General features: G+C 31.3%; 1 protein-coding gene across 1 annotated transcript in view; it reads right to left on the bottom strand.

Annotated features, from left to right (window-relative positions):
- Window positions 1–7,271: 7,271 nt before the first annotated feature.
- Window positions 7,272–11,102, bottom strand: part of LOC132722569 (regulator of nonsense transcripts 1-like) — a 29,486-nt gene continuing 25,655 nt past the window's right edge. The window contains exon 24 of the mRNA XM_060707090.1: window positions 7,272–10,579. The gene's annotated coding sequence lies outside the window, so the exon portion shown is untranslated. The remainder of the gene's footprint in view (window positions 10,580–11,102) is intronic.

The raw sequence follows: 11,102 nt of genomic DNA, 5'->3' as shown, positions 1-11,102 counted from the left end.
GTAAATTATAGAAAAGGGGAGACATAGAAATATTAGTAGGGAGGACAGAAAATGTTTACTGTGTTCAAGAAATGACTTAGAAGACGAATATCATTTTTGCTTGTGACGCTTACAAAAGTTTCAGAAAAATATGTATCAGATATGTACACCAAAGACCAAGTCAAAAAGCGAGAATAAATACATTCTACATAGACTTTAAAAATTTTATTGTGAAGGCTTTTCAATTAAGGGATTCTAACAAAAATACTCGAAATTAAATATCATTAATTTATACAGATGTGTACTCTCTTATGTGCAACAAATTTAATACATTTATATCTAACTGTAATGATGTATATAATTCAATCTCTGATCTTTGTATGCTACTTATTTATTTGTAATAATTGTATATGTACGTACTTAATGGTGATGATGATAAGCTGTAGTGCTTAAATCTAAAATTAATTTCCTATTCTGTTCTGTTCTTATGATATGTTATTGTCATATCATCTTTTATAGTATGTTTGGGTATTAAATGAATACAACTTGGTCAAATATGTGAAGTGCTTAAAGAAATGACATAAGTCAAAACCGTGCCAGACATTGTTAAGGACGGTCGTTCATATTGTAGCACGCAATGTCTAGTTTTAAAATAACGTTTCACACAAACATGGTACAATTCATCACTTTGTTGAAAATCATTTATTAAAGCATCACCTTTATAACTACTTGATAAGTTTTAATCATTCTGTAGAAGAAAAAAAATGTTTTCGATAATTCTATACACAAAAGCTAGGATTTGTCGAAAATATTCAGGCAGGCATCAAAACTGCATTCGCCATTAACTGACCTAGAAAAGAGTTCAATAAATACAGTTCAAAAAGCAACAAATTAATGCTTACAATTGATTTTAATTAATTGATATTACCTAAAGTAACAAATATTTTTTAAACCTCTGTTTTTGTATAGTTCATTAATCAGTTTTTCAAGACCATTTTTACCTTTTTATGATTCCTTAAGGAGAGTTGGGGAAAGAAATTATATTTGAGAGTTGCAGAGCAAACATTCAGCCTTTTGATATTAAATAATGATATAGATTAGGTCCGTAGACTTGATTTGAGTTTTGTTACATAACAAGGTAAACTATCTAATTATTCTGCTGAGCTGAAAGTTGATATTGATTTAAACATATTTCCATTTGTAACTCATTTTCATTTTTTATTCATTCAGTGTTTTAGTTCAAAATATGAGGGATAAACAAGCGTCAGATATTGTAACAAAATTAAGTTTTCTGCCAATAATATAGGCAGAAATGTCAGAGCCCTTCCATGAAGATTATTTCTCTATTACTTGCAAAAACAAAACAATGTTCACAAAAATGATTAAATCACACAAATCTTACTATATGCGCCACGGAAATTGTCACTATTGTTCTGGGGAAAATTGATTGAAGGCCTAAAGAAAATATTAGTTGCACACAAAATACATATTTCTCTATAAAATACAAAAATATATTTAAAACAAGAACCGGTTGAACCGGGTGATGCTCCCCGAGAAGGTTTTGGACACAGGAAAGTATAAAAAAAATGAACAAAGGGCAATAACTCCAAAATTAGACAAGGCTGTGTTTAGGTTATTTAGCATTGCAGTTCTATCCAATGAGATCTATCTACTTACAAAGCTCTAATAGTTTTAGAGTTATGTCCTGGAAATCAGTCGTGGGAGATCTGTACAACAGAATTTTGAAATAGAACAGGTCCTATCCTTGTAATCGTAGTAAAAAATAGTAGCATTCAAACACTCAAGACTTACTTGCACTCGTACACCTGACTGTACTATCTATAAAGGCCTTAGCTGTCATTCTGTTAAATGTTGATCAAAATTTATCTGACCAATCCCGTACTACTTCAAGAGAAATTGTTTATTGTACACAAAAGAAACCTACTTCAGATCTTGCAGTCTGTAACAAACAAATAGCAAACTTGAAATGACAAATGAGCCGCGCCATGACAAAACCAACCTAATGCGTTTGCGACAAGCATGGATCCAGACCAGCCTGGGCATCCACACACTCTGATCAGGATCCATGCTGTTCGCTTGCAAACTCTATAACAAGTAGAACAAGAATGTGTTTGTTAAACACAAATGCCCCCGGCTCAGATTCTTGTCAGCAGCAATATTTAAAACAATGTTTACCCATTCACTCAGTTATGGACAGAAAAATTGCCAAAAAAATGTAAACACAAGTTATATAGCTTGACAAAGTCATGGCATTTTGTAATTGTGAAAAATATAAGTTGCCCAGTCATTGCGTTGAAAAATATTCAACTTTATGCAAGTTTTCTTCCTACCAAATATGAAATACATCTGTCATTAAATAAAGGCTGTATGGGCAAAAGTGTAAAAATCTATTTTGAGTACTGGTGACCTTGACCAAACTGACCCCTAACTCTATCCAAAGAAAGAATACCATGTAAGTTATCTTCCTTCCAAATATGAAATACATCTGTCAATAAATAAAGGCTGTATAGGCAAAAGTGTAAAAATCAATTTTTAGCACTGGTGACCTTGACCCAACTGACCCCTTACTCCATCCAATGCAAGTTATCTTCCTACCAAATATGAAATACATCTGTCAATAAATAAATAAAAGCTGTATGGGCAAAAGTGTAAAAATCTATTTTTAGCACAAGTGACCTTGACCCACTGATCCCTATCCCAATCAAAAGGATGAATACAAAGCAAGTTATGGCGGCATGGCCGAGTGGTTAACGCTTCGGACTAGTCATCTTATGATCGCTAGCCGCATGGTTTCAAACCCTGACAGGGGCAAGTCGTTGTTTCCTTGAGCAAGAAACTTAATACACTAATTGCTTAGTACTGGTTGGTTCCAGGAACGGATTCGAAAGTGTGTTTATAAGCTTATAGCCAGACCAGATGATTACATTGATCAGTAATTGATTTAATTACAAATACTTTCAGATTTTATTGTAATTGATTACAATTGATTACTCAGACTTGCCTCTGTAATCAATTAAATTACAATTACTTTAGGAAAGTAATTGATTGATAATTGATTACATTCAATGTATAAAGTTCTATAAACATTTTTCAGTTTCAGTTTTTTTTTTAAACCAAGGCATATAATATGACTGTGTCTATCAGGACGGAAAAAACAAATGCTCTACAGGGGCCAATGATGCAAGAATGGTCCTCAGTCTTCTTGGTGTAGGTTTCATAATTAACTCTCTGCAACAGAAATTTTGAAAAGTGTCAATTGTACAGTATGTTGTATACAGGTGTTAAAACAGGTGTGAAAACAATAAATTTTGTGTATGGGAATTCAAAGAGACAATAGGCTTTACAAAGAAATTATCAATTTTTTACAAACTTCAATGGTACAAAAGTATCCATTATAATATAGACACATTGTCTATCACCTTACAAAATAACTTTTGCATATAATTAAAATATGATAATATGCATATGACATTAACTCTAGAAAATACAAAGTAAAGAAGTTATCTACATTGTTTCAAACTTTTTAAAACATGGTTTAACCAAAATATGTGAAACAAAATTTAACATACCTGTATGTGGGTAATGAAATTTGAATGTGACTTAGTGTTTCCATTTATTTCATGCTTTCAAGTGTTTTACTGTAATATATCAGATGATTATACTCTGATAAACCACTAGTGAAATTTATAAAATATAATTTTCACTGTAGCCGGACTTTATCTGAATGCGGATGAAAAGAAAATCAAACTAAATGGAATAACATGCAGAAATAAATGCCGTCATACGTAAATTTTGATTCTTTAGGAAAATAAAGTCGATGTCACCATACATTATGTTAAAAATGTAACAAAAATTAGAGAAATTTAACATAACTATATTTCAAAATTGATGATGTGACGTCATGATGTGATGACGTCACAAAGGAGAATGCGCGACGTTACGCGGCAAAATCAGTAAAAAATATTTAAAATCACTTAAAAAGCATGAAATAAAAAGAAAATTTATTTGTTTTACATATAAGATTGAAATATATTTCATTCGTGAACACCAGCTACGCCACTCGAGAAAATATTGCATCTGGTGTTCACTCAGTGAAATTATATTTCAATCTTACATGCAAAACAAACAAATAACCTCTATTTATCTTCCTTAGGGCACAATTTGCACTGTGCTGTCACATTTCCAGATGTCTCTTTAGGAAATTCAAAGACATCATAAATCCAATGATTTGACATTTTGGTTAGAATACAAGCCAAACAATGATGTATATCTTTCAGTTAGATTTTGGTTAACTGTAATCTGTATGGATTAAAACTAATTTCTTCATTTTGAATAATTGTCTTAAAACATATCACTTGATATTTTACTACCTTTATGGACAATCATTGTTTATTATGACAATTTCTATTATTTTCTTCAAATATGGATATCAATAGAGAACATTTCTTATATTCAATAAAAATGTTGCTATTGTGTATCAAAATCAATTTACACTCTACATTTTGTGATTAAAGATCATTATAAAGGAGTATAAGTTAAAATAAATCATTTGAATTCCAATAGTTTCATGTAAAATCTGAAAGTAATCAACATCAATCGATTTGTAATCATAATTACAGACTGAATTCAAGCTGTAATTGATTAATTACAATTAATGTAATCAATTTTGAGCAAGGTAATCGATTACATGATGATTAATTACAGTGTAATCATGTAATCAATTAAAAAATCGATGATTACGATTAGTGATTACCCCAGGTCTGCTTATAGCTTCCTACACAATCGAACTAAAATAAATTCTGTATAAAATCTGTCACTTAATAAAGGCTGTATGAGCAAATGTGTAAAAATCTATTTTTAGCACTGGTGACCTTAACCCAACTGCCCACTAACTCCATCAAATTTTATGTTTTTATCAATTATAAATAACATCTGTCTATAGAATAAGGTTAATACAACAGTAAAAATGTAAAAAATCTATTTTTAACATTGGTGACCTTGACATTGGTAACATTGACCTTGACCAAAATGACCCCTTACTACACCCAAAGAAGGAGGACCTCCCTTGGCATGTTTTTTTATTAAACTAAGACATCAACTAAACAAGAGGGCCATGATGGCCCTGAGGTCGCTCACCTGTATATAGCCCCCCCCCCCACCCCACACACACACACACATAAGAAGATGTTTCATTTTAAACATCTAAGCTCTAGCTCATTGGGCTTTTTCAAAGAAGATTTTTTAAGTTTTTGCTATACACATATAAGGAAAATCAATGTCACCCCTGGGGCGGGGCCAGTTTTGACCCCAGGGCTTTTATTTGAACAAACTTTGTACACACTTACTAGAAGATGTTTCATGCTTAATATCTAAACTCTAGCTATTTTGGTTTTTTCAAAAAAGATTTAAGTTTCTGCTATACACATATAAGGAAAATCAATGACCCCGGGGCGGGGCCAATTTTGACCCCAGGTCTTTTATTTGAACAAACTTTGTAGAAACTCACAAGAAGATGTTTCATGCTTAATATCTTAACTCTAGCTATTTGGGTTTTTTCAAAGAAGATTTTTTAAGTTGTTGCTATACACATATAAGGAAAATCAATGTCACCCCTGGGGCGGGGCCAGTTTTGACCCCAGGGCTTTTATTTGAACAAACTTTGTACACACTTACTAGAAGATGTTTCATGCTTAATATCTAAACTCTAGCTATTTGGGTTTTTTCAAAAAAGATTTAAGTTTCTGCTATACACATATAAGGAAAATCAATGACCCCGGGGCGGGGCCAATTTTGACCCCAGGTCTTTTATTTGAACAAACTTTGTAGAAACTCACAAGAAGATGTTTCATGCTTAATATCTTAACTCTAGCTATTTGGGTTTTTTCAAAGAAGATTTTTTAAGTTGTTGCTATACACAAATAAGGAAAATCAATGACCCCCGGGGCGGGGCCAATTTTGACCCCAGGGCTTTTATTTGAACAAACTTGGTAGACACCTATTACAACATGTTTGATGCTAAATATCTTAGCTCTAGCTCTTTAAAAGAAGATTTTTTAAGTTTTTACTATATGCATATAGGGAAAATCAATGACCCCCTGGGCGGGGCCAATTTTGACCCCAGGGCTTTTATTTGAACAAACTTGGTAGACACTCATTAGAACATGTTTCATGCTAAATATCTTAGCTCTAGCTCTTTGGGTTCTTTAAAAGAAGATTTTTTAAGTTTTTACTATATGCATATAGGGAAAATCAATGACCCCCTGGGGCCGGGCCAATTTTGACCCCAGGGCTTTTATTTGAACAAACTTGGTAGACACTCAGTAGAAGATGTTTCATGCCAAATATCTAAGCTCTAGCTTTTATGGTTTTTTAAAAGAAGATATTTAAAGTTTTTTCTTTTGGTTGCCATGGCAACCAGAGTTCTGCATGGAATTAAATTCTTTGAACAATTTTTAAAGGTGACCACCAAAGGAACATTCCTGTGAAGTTTGGATGAAATTGGCCCAGTGGTTTATGAGGAGATGTCATTCAAAGTAAAAGTTTACGGACGGACCATCCAAGGTATCCACCTACTAAATATGAAAGATACCATTAAAGAAATTAAGCAATTAGGAAAATTTAAGATAAATCCAACTTACCGAAATAGGTTAACCAGACAAGGCCCTATTTTCAAAGTGAAAAAAGGGGAAATAACTGGAAAATATGGATGACACAGTTATATAACTTGGCAATATCATGTACTTTGTATTGATAAGTAAGTGTGGAAATTATAAAGCCATTAGTATAGATAGAACTTAAGATATTTCCAACTTGCTGTTTTAAGTTAACCATTTTTCATTTTCTAAGTGCTGAAAAGGGCAATAACTTGGTAAATATGAAAGCCAGAGTTATGTAACTTGCCCAGATCATGTACTTTGTATTGACTAGTAAGTGTGTATACTAAGAAGCCATTGGTACAGGTACAACTTAAGAAAAATCCAAGTAAAATCCAACTTGCCGTTCTAGGTTAACCTCGTACGGACAGACGGACGGACAGTTCAATTACAATATGCCCGGGGGCATAAAACTGATAGTGAACAGCATGTTCTCTTCTTACGTTCAGTATTTGTGCCTGATTATCTCTAACATATCTAATGGCATAGTTGAAGTACAAATAATCTAGGCAGACAGGAAAATGTATGTTGTCATATACTTACATCATACTGTAACTGTGGGGACTACAAAACGGCTACTGACAAAAGGAATAACAATGACAAAAAACAAACAAAAAGTAACATTCATAAGCCTTTATTTCCACAAGAAAAAAATAATCTTAAAGCCTTAAATAACAGTTAGCCGGTATAATGTAACATTAAAATTTATTCAACAATAACTTTTACAACATAAGCCTTATTTTAGAAAGGTCAGATATATTTTAAAGACTCTTTATCTTGTACTTATTATACTGTATAAAATCATTTCTTTCACATAAATCACCATGGAACTTCTTTAAAGCTGTGGTTGATCTTGTTTTTTTAGATAAGAGAAAAGCCAATACAAATTAATCAATACAAATTAATCATTGATCAAACAACTTATTCAAAGAAATTAAGATATTCGGATTCATACATAACATCTGGATATTCATATAAAATACAGGTACATGTATGTAAGTAACGTATATATAAACAACTGCAATGAAACAAAATAGCAAACAAAAGAAAAGAAAAAATTGACTTGTATATCTATGTAACTATGAAACTTTCCCTAGCACATAATGTTTGAAAAAAGAAGAAAAACACCAAAGATTTGAAACATAAAATCTTTTCTTTTAAAAAAAATGTAAGCCCATGAAACGAGCTGAATATCATTTAACAATATTCTATCTTAAAATAAAAATCATTTAAAGTAAGTTTTAGTATATTTTATTTTTGTTTAACTGAACAATCTCCTGACAAATCTTCAACAAAATCACAATATAATCGGATATGTTATTTTCCATTGAATTCAGTATCTTATAGTAACAGTATTATTTATAATTTAAGGAGTCGAGTTTCAAAGCACAAACAATTTATCCGGGATAAAAAAATATGTCAAGAGGCATTCAGGACAGATCAATATAAACCAGTTTCAAATTGTTAAGAAAATAGTTCTCATATCTAAACTTATTTTCTGTTCTTTTACTAAATCAGCAAGTTATACATTATATTGGGAAAAAGTTCTCCAAGTTTATTAGATCTATCTTATCATTAAATATTTTATCCATATTATTTCCATTTTCATAATCAAAATTATTCTCACAAATGGATTGTAAATTTAAGATGAAATCACAATTTTAGCCACTTTAAGACATTCAAACTTGTTAAAGCTGCAAAGAAATTAAGCAACTATACTCTATGAAGACTTATTTGTCTTCATATATTTCATGCGTTAAGAAAATCAAAAATTTGCAAAGTGATATTACAAAAAATAATATGGCTTTCAAAATATATTCATGATCACTTCATAAATGTTATCTTATTAAGAGACTTTGTATTTTTGTTTTGGGTTTTACGTCACATCGACGCAGTATAGGTCATATCGCGACATTCCAGCTTTACTGGTGGAGGAAGACCTCAGGTGCCCCTCCGTGCATTATTTCAGGCACGAACGGGCACCTGATGATGAACAATTTAATATAAATGAATACCTAAATAATTACATAGTAAAATTCTATTGTCTTAAACAATTTGAAACTGTTTATATTGAAGAGATACCCTGGTAAACAAAACTTAAAAAGAAACATGGCGGACAGATTATGCAGTGTAATATTATGAAGGTTACAATAAAAGTGCACAAATAACCTCTACCTAATTTGCTGAAAACCATAATTACAGGATTAAAGAGTTACAATCATTTAAAATCATCTATCAATTGAATACAACAGAGACGGGAAAAATGCACTGAACTGAAGATCATGCACATATCATAAAGGGGCAATAACTTTTAACAATAATATCACTAAGTTCACTCCCCTTAAAAAATAAAGAAAACTTAACAAACTTGTATATGTAAATACAGCACAACAAAGAATCCTTAAAATTTTAATTTTTTGCTAAAAATGATAAATAATAAATCTCAAATTTGATTCAAATATTTTCGTATTGTCAATTACTTACATTCCTTGTTCCCATTTGATTCTAGATGCATTTATTAAGAAAATGTTTACCTTTTTTGTTGCCACTGAAAAGAAATTTGTGAATTTTATCAACATCATATCAATGTCAATACCCAACACATAATTACATTAAGATTTCAGGGCAACATGTTCTACGCTCAAAGAATGTAAGTGACAAATTTAATAGTATTAAAATGAACCATAATTCATTGAAATTCAATTCATTAACTAAGTTTTCATATTCTCTTTAATTTTCAAATTTAAGTCACTACTCACATTTTTTCCAAAGAATGCAGCATCATTTCCATTGCATGTAACATTAACCACTAGCAAAACTAAATGCATCACTCATTTGTACTAACTTACTTGCTAAATTACTTAATGGTAAAGAAAAATAGCACAAAACTAATTATAATGACATCAGATTAAGTTATGCAAATTCACCACAATAGGTAGAATATCTTTGGCAATGTCCAACACTTAAGCTTAAAAATTAAAAAAATACTACTTAAATTTCAACAAATTTGTTAAGTACTTGAAACAACACAAAATCTTTAAATTCATTCCACTTAATTAAAGACAGTAATGAGTTATCACAAAATTATAGGAAGGATTTTACATTCATAAAAGATTAACAATCAATGACAAAGTTCAAACAATATTGTATTATATTTCAGTTTGCATGGAAGAAAGTCATGATTTTTTGTTTAACAAACTGATGCACGATGATATTGCAGATTTGTCAATGTTCAATGTGCCTTCTGTATATGTTGTCTTGGGTGTTATGTCAACTACATATATATGTATTAGTTAGTTCATCATCTTCAATCCAATGCGTTCTTCCCTCAAAACACACCAGCTCTAATAGCAAAACACAAATCAAATCTAATTGTAATTTGTATATAATCACGTTAGAACCATCAAATAGTATCTCAAGATATCCCAACAACTTCCACAGTAAACAATCAATTAACATAAATCTAACAATCTGCAGTGTCCTTGACATTGACCATGTGACAGTCAGCAGACGTATCACCACTTCCTGTTGCTCAGAATGGTTCCCACTCTATTTCAGCTTTTTTAATAAGACTGGTTTACCATCATTTACCCATTGTCTGGTTTAACACTATATTTTTTTTACTGAATTCAAATGTCTTTTTAGTATAAACCTAGACTTTGGTTTAAATTCTTGCCTATTTGCATAGTCTTGTGACATATGATCAGGAAAACCTGTCTATAGTGTGACTGTTATCTTTGTTTTAACAGACATGTCACTGAAGAGTGGTGTTTGTGAGACTGTAGGTGTGGCATGGACGCCATGTTGTCACTGTGTGGTTGTCATTGTCGTCAGACATTCTGACACTGCTCTCTCCCTCTACACAACTGGTTGTCGTTGGTTACGATGATGTATCATCATTTCACTTCATCAAACACCTTCGTTTCCTGAAATTATATCATTTTCATGTTATATATTTGTTTGCTTTAAGCTTTGGACAATTTTTACAGCATTTTTATCATAAAGCGACTGGAAGTTAGGAAAAAACAAAATTTTCATGGATTCTATAAAACTATTAATTGCTTAAATAAACAAGCAATTATCATAGTATTGCAAGCAATCCATAAGTCCCCTACCGGTTAGAACCCCATCAGCATTCTGAAGGGCCATTGGCCATTCACTAATGTTTAAATTTTTCTCTATTTTAAGTAAATTTGTTGGAAATGTTCTTTAAAAGTGATCTGACACAGGAAAAAGTTTTTATGAACAGACAGACAGACGGACTGAAGGACACTCTAAAGTTAATATTTGAAACATCCCTGTTACCAAAATATAACATTTTAAAAAGCAAAATTATTAAAGAGGAGATAACTCTGGAATTAAAGATGCAATTTTATAAAAAATTTCAGCTCTTTTTGACTTATCACAAATATTGTTATATTTGCCATGTTTTAAGCCTATTTGTTGCCA

This window comes from Ruditapes philippinarum, unplaced genomic scaffold, assembly GCF_026571515.1.
Source record: "Ruditapes philippinarum isolate M1 unplaced genomic scaffold, ASM2657151v2 ctg2331_1_1_1_1, whole genome shotgun sequence".
NCBI classification, from domain to species: domain Eukaryota; kingdom Metazoa; phylum Mollusca; class Bivalvia; order Venerida; family Veneridae; genus Ruditapes; species Ruditapes philippinarum.
The sequence above is the reverse complement of the archived record's forward strand: the minus strand, read 5'-3'. Positions and strand labels throughout refer to the sequence as shown.